This window comes from Capricornis sumatraensis, chromosome 6 (assembly GCF_032405125.1).
Source record: "Capricornis sumatraensis isolate serow.1 chromosome 6, serow.2, whole genome shotgun sequence".
In the NCBI taxonomy this organism is placed as follows: Eukaryota; Metazoa; Chordata; class Mammalia; order Artiodactyla; family Bovidae; genus Capricornis; species Capricornis sumatraensis.
The window spans coordinates 3,895,308-3,904,201 of NC_091074.1; positions in this window are offsets into that span (position 1 = coordinate 3,895,308).

The window sequence follows — 8,894 nt, forward strand, 5'->3', positions numbered from 1 at the left end:
AACTGCAGCAGCAAATATGGAAAAGAAATCGGGCGTTCTTTATCGGCCACATTCGGGCTCATTCCGGCCTGCCTGGCCCTTTAAATGCTCTCAATGAATTGGCAGATTCGTTAACCAGGATTTCAGTGGCTTCTGTTTTTGAAGAAGCTCGAGCTTCTCACTCACTTCATCACCAAAATGCCACTGCCTTACGATACCAGTTTCAAATTCCTCGAGAATCTGCCCGAGAGATTGTTCGTTCTTGTTCACATTGTCCTACTACCGTGAATGCTTTGCCTCTGGGAGTTAACCCTCGCGGTCTCAAACCTAATGCACTCTGGCAAATGGATGTAACCCATGTCTCTTCATTTGGAAAACTGTCTTTTGTTCATGTAACTGTAGATACCTTCTCTCATGTTATTATTGCCACTGCTCGTACAGGGGAAGCAGTTAAAGATGTAATACAACATCTTTTTACATGCTTTTCCTATCTGGGCTTGCCAAAAGCTTTAAAAACTGATAATGCTCCTGCTTACACTTCTAAATCTTTTCAGCAATTCTGTACAAGATTTCAAATTAAACATAACACCGGCATCCCTTATAACCCACAAGGACAAGCCATTGTGGAAAGAGCACATCAAACACTGAAAATCCATATTCAAAAACTAAAAGAAGGGGAATTTAAATATAGTTCCCCCCATCAGATTTTGCAACATGCTCTTTTCGTAATAAATAACTTAAATGCTGATTCATCCGGAAACACTGCAATGCTTCGCCATTGGTGCCCAGAGCAATTGAATGCAAAACCATTAGTAAAATGGAGGGACTTTCTTTCCGGACAATGGAAAGGTCCTGACCCCTTATTAACCAATGGGCGAGGGTATGCTTGTGTTTTTCCACAGGACGCGGACGCTCCGATTTGGGTTCCAGACAGACTAATTCGCCATGTCTCAGCTCCCCGGATACCAGAATCCCCCGCCACCGCGATCTCTAAAAAGGAAGAAACTCCCTCTTCCCCCGCTCCCTCCGCCAGCACGGGAAACGCCGCTGACCCCAGGACAGCTGACATTGGAGATCCCGGATAGGCGCGGATCGGAGCCACCCACTGGACAGATGTCACGACTTCAGATACAGGATATTGCACCCCCTGATTTTTTGCCTCGCAGGAATCCATTAGGACGCCCAGCTCAGTCAACCCAACAAGCCTCCTTGCCCACCTGGGGACAGATTAAAGCTCTCTGTCGCCAGGCACAGGGGATAGCTACCCTACAGGGATCGTCAGTCTCTCCTGAAAAGGTGTTTATTGCCATGCTTGCCTTGCTCTCTTGCCAGGTAAGCGCTGCTCCCATTCCAACCAAATATTGGGCGTTTCTCCCGGATCCTCCAACTTTCCAAGTTGTTACTTGGAACAGTGACCCCATACGAGTTAGTACAGACCAGCCTCGCCTTTTGGGAGGATCTTATACTTCCTATACAAAAGACCAATACCCTATTAATTTCAATTATACCTTTAAAGGACTAGCAGATGATTTTCCTGTCTGCTTTAATTTTCCTCCTGGCCTTACAGGAGACTTCTTTACCAAGACAGGATGCGTTGGAGCCTCCACAAAAGCAGTTATGACAGATTCCCCAACCTCTAAATTTGCATCTATAGGGGATCGGTCTGCTTGGATATTACGAGCCCGTATGCCTGGGGTCCTTGGCCCCTATAAGTCTTTGTCTCTCAAAACTCCATCAGAATATCCAAATTGTGATGATGTTGCTCCCTCAGATGTTATTTGGAAAACTATAGATGATCATTCAGGATATCCGATTTGGAAATCTTGTATTTATAATTCGAGAGTAGATTACAATATGCCGGGAGGAAGAAATTGTGCGATTCAGGACTGGAGCAACCCAAATCCAGGTCAAGACCCTGAGTCTGACGATGACTTTATCAATAGATTGGATAATTGGAAAGAATATTCAATTTCTTGGCCGTTAGTTGCCACCAGACGGCATCATAACCAATTTGTTCCCCCTATGCTGTCTTATATAACTAGAGGTAAAACCTTTTGGCAGCCAGAAATTTGGAGAGCCCTTGCGGCTACCGCCCCTATTATTTTAATCCGACCAAAAAATACCTCTATTTACTCTATTTTAGCTTGTCTACTCTCTCCTTATGTTTTTCTTTTCACTAATGATTCTGAAAGACTTAACATACAATTGAATTATACAGGTGGACCCCATGTAGTGTCTTGTGAACAATGTATGCTTTCATCCTGTTTAACTCCTCAATATAAAGTTTGCTCTTTCATGGTTTTAAAACGTCCGCCCTATCTCATGGTACCTGTAACTGTAGCCACGTATTGGTATGATAACCATGGCCTAGCTGTACTGCAACAGCTACAAGATTTAATGCGAACACGACGGTTTGTGGGCTTACTTGTTTTGGGAATATCAGCTTTGATAACCGCAATTACTTCTGTTACTGTGGCGGCATTATCATTGTCTCAACAAGTGTATACTGCCCAATATGTTGACACCGTATCCAAAAATGTTTCTCTAACGCTGGCAACCCAGGAAATTATAGATAGGAAGCTAGAAATAAGGATTGATGCCTTAGAAGAAGCAGTAATGCATATTGGGAATGAATTACAGAGTCTGAAAATGAAATTGGCTCTTTCATGTCATGCCGATTACCGGTGGATATGTGTTACATCCCTGAAAGTAAATGAGACAGATTTTAAATGGGAGAGGGTCAAAAATCATATTTTAGGTGTCTGGAACAGCTCAGATATTAGTTTAGATTTAGGGAAACTTCATAATCAGATTCAGACCTTGGAACACTCCCGATTAGATTTTACCGCCACAGGAGAAGCCAATGACTTTTTCCACACCTTCTCTGACTTCATTTCTGGAAAAACTCTTCTGACTACTGTCTCTAGCTATGCTGCTGTGGGTGCCATAATCCTGCTCCTTGTAATCGTGCTTCCTTGTGTTGTCAGGACTCTTCGGCAGAGCATTCGGAATCTCGCGACTGAACTGCACCTAATTTTTTTAAAAAACTAATAAAGAAGGGGGAGTTGCCGGAAGCCAGTGTGAGGAATCCCGCCCGTGACAAGGTCATGAGGAAGGAAGCTGACATACGCAAGGCGTGCTCAGACTTCAGGGACCCCTCTGGATATTCCTAAGCATGTACCCCAGCAAAAATCTGCCGGCTTTTGTGCTCTGCTTTTCCACTTTTCTGATATTCTCTGGAAAAAAGTCAATTCAGGGTTTTAGTCTTCTGCATTTGAAAGGGATGTTTCAGTTAAACCCCTCTGATAGCTCTCTAGTCTGCCTAACAGGTTCCCCAGACCTCTTACAGCTTGTGAATTGCTTACAGCCCCCCAACCGCGAGAGGCACAAAGCTTACAGCTTGTGAATTGCTTACAGCCCCCCAACCGCGGGAGGCACAAAGCTTAAAAGCATCTTAAAGATACAGAGCCTTTTCTAAAGAGTTAAAAATTATATTGGTAGAGGGTTTTCACTGTTGACTCAAGGATTGCTGCCAGACCTCCTTATTCTTTATCTTTTAGGCACCTGGAAGGATGTTAATGTAAGCAGGATGTAGAAAAAGATACATAGTAGTTTTGATGTTAGCAACACTAGACTTTTGAGTTAATTGCTTCTCTTTTGCTATAAATCACTGCACTCCCTCTACTTGTTATAAGTTGCTGTATCCTTGCTGTCTAAGAATGTAACTTTCTTTAGTGCTTTCCGAGAGTGGCACCAGACCTTGGGAAGATCAACACAAATAAGTCTTGTGGTTGACAAACCCTTATCAGAAAAAAGGCTGTAAAATGTTAATTGGCCCTTTTGGTTGGAAGATGATGTAAATTACCTAAGACTTGTGTATACAATTAGGTATGCAGAGAGAAAAGCCTGGTTTTGATAAGAGTCTGGACTGCTAACGCTGCATAACTTTGTGTTACCCATTGATCTCCATGTTTTATCAAAAGTATAAAAGGCCTTCTGAACAATAAAGGACGGGACCAGATTCTCAGACCAGTTTCTCGGACTAGTCTCGGCCTGGTTTCTTGGGAATCTGGCTCCCCCCGTGTCTCTCTCTCTCTCTCTTTTTCTCTCCCTTTTCTTCCCTCTGCTCTTTACTTTAATTTCAGGCTGAATTTCCATCTGGGGCGCGGAGGCTCGCCAGGTCTACTTATTTGCCCTGGTTATTAAGATCCGCGAGAAAGGGAGCTTAAGGCGAGGCACGCTTAGATATTCAAGCGGGCACCGGTGGCCCAACGTAGATGGTGCAAATTCCTTGTCTGGAATTTTATTGGTCTTCCGCGTAAACCAAGCTATTCAGCCCTCTTTCTCCACTTAATCTTCCTACTGCACTACAGTTTCTTAATCTAATCTTATATTAATAAATAAACAAGTCTTTCCACGCCAACGCCGTCCACCCTTCGAATTCCCTGGATCCACCGGGGCTGGACCCCGGCAAGTGGCGCCCGGAACAGGCTATTCGAAGGTAGGTTCCTCGGAGCAAAAGCTCCCCCCGGAGCACTCTCTGTAGCTCCCCCCGGAGCACTCTCTGTTGCTCCCCCCGGAGCACTCTCTGTTGCTCCCCCCCGGAGTGACTTAATCACTCCCCCCGGAGTACTTTCGGGTACTCCCCCAGTGTTGAGTGTTCGGGACGGCTAGGACCCCACTCAGGGTGCCGCGGACCCCCCTGTAGGATAGACAGGGTGAGGAGGAGTGGGAAGTGTTCAAGGGTTTAAGAGAAACCTGGTGCTCTAGAGGTTGAAAAGAAACCTGCTATCTTAGGGTTGAAAACAAAACCCCCCTCGCCAAAGGTAAAACCTTTTTGTTGAGGTAGACTTTTCTATAAGACTTAATTTTCTGACATGGGTAACAGTGAATCAAAAGAAAGACAGCTTTTTACAGGAGTAATCTTGCAGTTACTAACTAAACGAGGAATTAAAGTTAAAAAATCCAATATTCATTCATTTTTTTTCCTTTGTACAAGAACAGTGTCCCTGGTTTCCAGAAGAAGGCACTGTTAACTTAGACACCTGGGAGAGAGTAGGAAAACAACTAAAAACTTACCATGCTGAACATGGCTCACAAAAGGTGCCTACTGACGCCTTTTCCTTATGGAATATAATTAGGGACGCTCTAGACCCTGCCCCTGAATCTGAAAAGGTACATCTTAAAGAGGAAAGTGCAGAGAAAAAGGTATCTATCGAAGAGGAGAGTGATGAAAAGGAGGCTACACCTAACTATCGGCAGTTGAGTCAAATGATAGCTGCAATGACTGCCCAAGAAAAGGTAATAGATAGAGATGACAAAAAAGAGCAGCTTTCAGATGAGGAAGATTTGGAAGAGGAAGTAAGTCAAGATCATTCTGATGAGGACTGGTCTTTATTAAATAAAGATGCTCCAAGGAGTTTAAGAGAAACTTCTCCAATTAGATTATCTGCTCCAAAGAGCTTAATAAAAACTTCCCCAACCAGACCACCTGCTTCCACAAATTCAAGAGAAATTTCCTTAATTAAGCCTTCTGCTTCCAGAGGCTCAAGACAAATGTCCCCCATCAGATTATATGCACCTGAGAGTTTAAGGCCAGATTCCCCAGATAAAACATCCGTAAGACCTAAACACAGAACGGATAAAAAATTCCCAAAGTACGAAGAAAGTGACATAGGACACCCCTTGCCCCCCCCTCCCTATAAGGGTGAGGGGCCTCCACTAGAAGCTCCCCGAAGAAGAGTTTTCTCTAGCCCAGATGATGAACTTGATCCCCACCTTGAGGCTTGTTTCCCCATAATATTTGGTGGAAGTGGTGGGAGAACAGCCCCCCACTGGGAACCCATTCCAATGAAAATGATTAAAGAACTCAAACAGGCTTGTGCTTTGTATGGGCCTAAAGCCCCGTACACTGTATCATTGGTGGAAGCTTTAGCGGGCAGATGGATGACACCCCATGACTGGAAGACAGTCGCTAAAGCTTGTCTGTCTGGAGGTCAATATGTACTTTGGAGAACTGAATATGAAGATCTAGCCCAAAAACAGGCTGATGCTAACCAAAAATATGGCCCAAGATATATTATAAAAAATATGTTGGCAGGGACTAATGATTTTGGAACACTTAGAGATCAAATGGGATTAGATAAAACCACTTTAGATCAAGTAACCGCCTGCGCCCTTGGGGCTTGGCGTTTGTTGCCTGAAGGGAAAGAATCTACCTCTTCCTTCTCAAATGTTAAACAAAAACCAGAAGAGCCATATGAAGACTTTATATCAAGACTTGCAGAGGCAGTCAACAGAGTAATTTCCAACACTGAGGCAGCTAGTATATTGATAAAACAACTGGCATTTGAAAATGCTAATTCTACCTGCCAGGCCATTTTACGTCCTATTAAAAAAACTGGGGAAATAATAGATTATATCAGGCAATGTGCAGATGTAGGACCAGCGATGATGCAGGGCGTTGCCATAGCTGCAGCCATAAAGGGAAATTCTTACCAGCAGGCAGTACAGTCCTTTTTTACAAATAGAAATAACCCGTCAAAGAGTCATTCCAGTAGTCCAGGCCAGAATATTGGTTTATCCAAGGCCTGCTTCTCTTGCGGACGGGAAGGGCACCTTATGCGAGCTTGTTCCCAAAAAGCAGCCGGTTCTTCTCTGCCGAATTCTCCCTCCCCGGCTGTGCCTACTAATCTCCCTAGATCTCTCTGCCCTCGTTGTCAAAAAGGATATCACTGGGCAAAAGAATGTAGGTCACAATTCCATAGAAATGGAGCCTTTTTGGGCCCCGACCAGCAGTCGGGAAACGGATTGAGGGGCCAGCCTCAGGCCCCGACAACAATTGGGGCAGCCTCACTGAACCCATTCATTCCCTTCGTCCCATCGCAGAACTCATCAGAGCAACCCCAGGCAGCGCAGGACTGGACCTCAGTTCCACCACCTCAGCAATATTAACACCAGATAGCCCCACTGTAAAAATACCTACAGGAGTTAAAGGCCCATTACCAACAGGTTTAGTAGGAATTATACTAGGCAGAAGTTCCTTAGCTATGCAAGGTCTCACAATCATCCCTGGAGTAATTGACTCAGATTATACAGGAGAAATCCAGATAATGATTTCACCCCCAACTAAAACTTTCCAAATACATCAGGGACAAAGAATAGCCCAACTTTTGCTTTTGCCTTACCACACTGCAATTGGGCGCACAGCTACTCAAAATGAAAGGCAGGATAAAGGATTTGGGTCTAGTGATATGGTTTTTTGGATAACAGAAATTACTCAGAAACGTCCTATGAAGACTATCCTGATTAATGGCAAGTCTATTGTGGGGTTATTAGACACAGGAGCAGATGTTTCTTGCATTTCAGGAAAAGACTGGCCCAGCTCCTGGCCCACACATACTACTGAAAATAACTTGGTGGGGATAGGAAGAGCCCCCACAATAGCCAAAAGTGCAAAAATTTTAGATTGGCAATTTGAGGATACCCGTGGAACTTTCCAACCTTATGTCGTTCCTTCGCTCCCCCTTACCCTGTGGGGGAGGGACGTGCTATCTCAAATGGGAGTGTTACTTTTTAGCCCTGATGATAAAGTGACCTCTCAGATGTTGCAGATGGGCTATGATCCATCAAAAGGATTGGGTAAACAACAGACAGGAATAATTGAGCCAATTTGCCCAACTCCTCGCAAGCTACGTGCTGGATTGGGATATCCAAATTTATAATTGAGGCCATTGTTTTTGCTGCCGACCCCATCACATGGAAATCTCAAGATCCGGTGTGGGTAGAACAGTGGCCTCTGCATAAGGAAAAATTATTGGCAGCTAAAGCATTAATCTTTGAACAATTAGAATTGGGACATATTGAGCCCTCCAATAGCCCCTGGAACACTCCTATTTTTGTCATTAAGAAAAAATCTGGTAAATGGCGACTTTTACAGGATTTGAGAGCTATTAATGCCACCATGGAGGACATGGGGGCCTTACAGCCTGGGCTCCCTTCCCCAGTAGCCGTTCCAGAGGGATATAATATAATTGTTATTGATTTACAAGATTGTTTTTTCACTATTCCCTTAAATCCTGAGGATAAAAAGCGATTTGCCTTTAGTCTGCCATCAGAAAATCTTAAACAGCCTTATTTACGGTTTCAGTGGAAGGTTCTGCCTCAGGGAATGAAAAATAGCCCTACTTTATGCCAAAAATTTGTTAATGCCGCTCTAGAAGATACTAGGGCTAAATATGAACACGTGTATATGATTCACTATATGGATGATATTTTAATAGCTCATCCTGATAGAGTTCACCTGCAGACTGTGCTCCAGGACCTGACCCAGGCATTGACAGACAGAGGCCTAAAAATTGCCCCAGAAAAAATTCAAATCAATCCGCCCATAACTTACTTAGGAAGAGTCATAAATTCGGAAACGGTGACTCATACCCCGCTGCAATTGAGAAAAGACCATCTTATTACTTTAAATGATTATCAAAAACTCTTAGGTGATATTAATTGGATTAGACCATATTTAAAATTAACCACTGCCGAATTAAAACCTCTTTTTAACACTTTACGCGGGGATCCTGATCCAACCTCAAAAAGACAATTAACAGCTGAGGCTCAAGAAGCCCTAGGCAAAGTAGAAGCAGCCTTATCAAATAGCTATGTAAAAAGAATTGATTTGACGATGACGTGGCAGTTCCTTTGCCTAGCTACTCCAACGGCGCCTACGGGAGTTCTGTGGCAACGCGGCCCTTTAGAATGGATCCATCTTCCTACCCAAGCTAAAAAAGTCGTGGCTTCTTATCCTGGTTTAATTGCCACATTAATGCTAAAAGGAAGGAAGCGGAGCATTGAATTGTTTGGTAAAGAGCCATCAGAGATTGTAATTCCATATAATAAGGAGCAGCTTGATGCTCTTT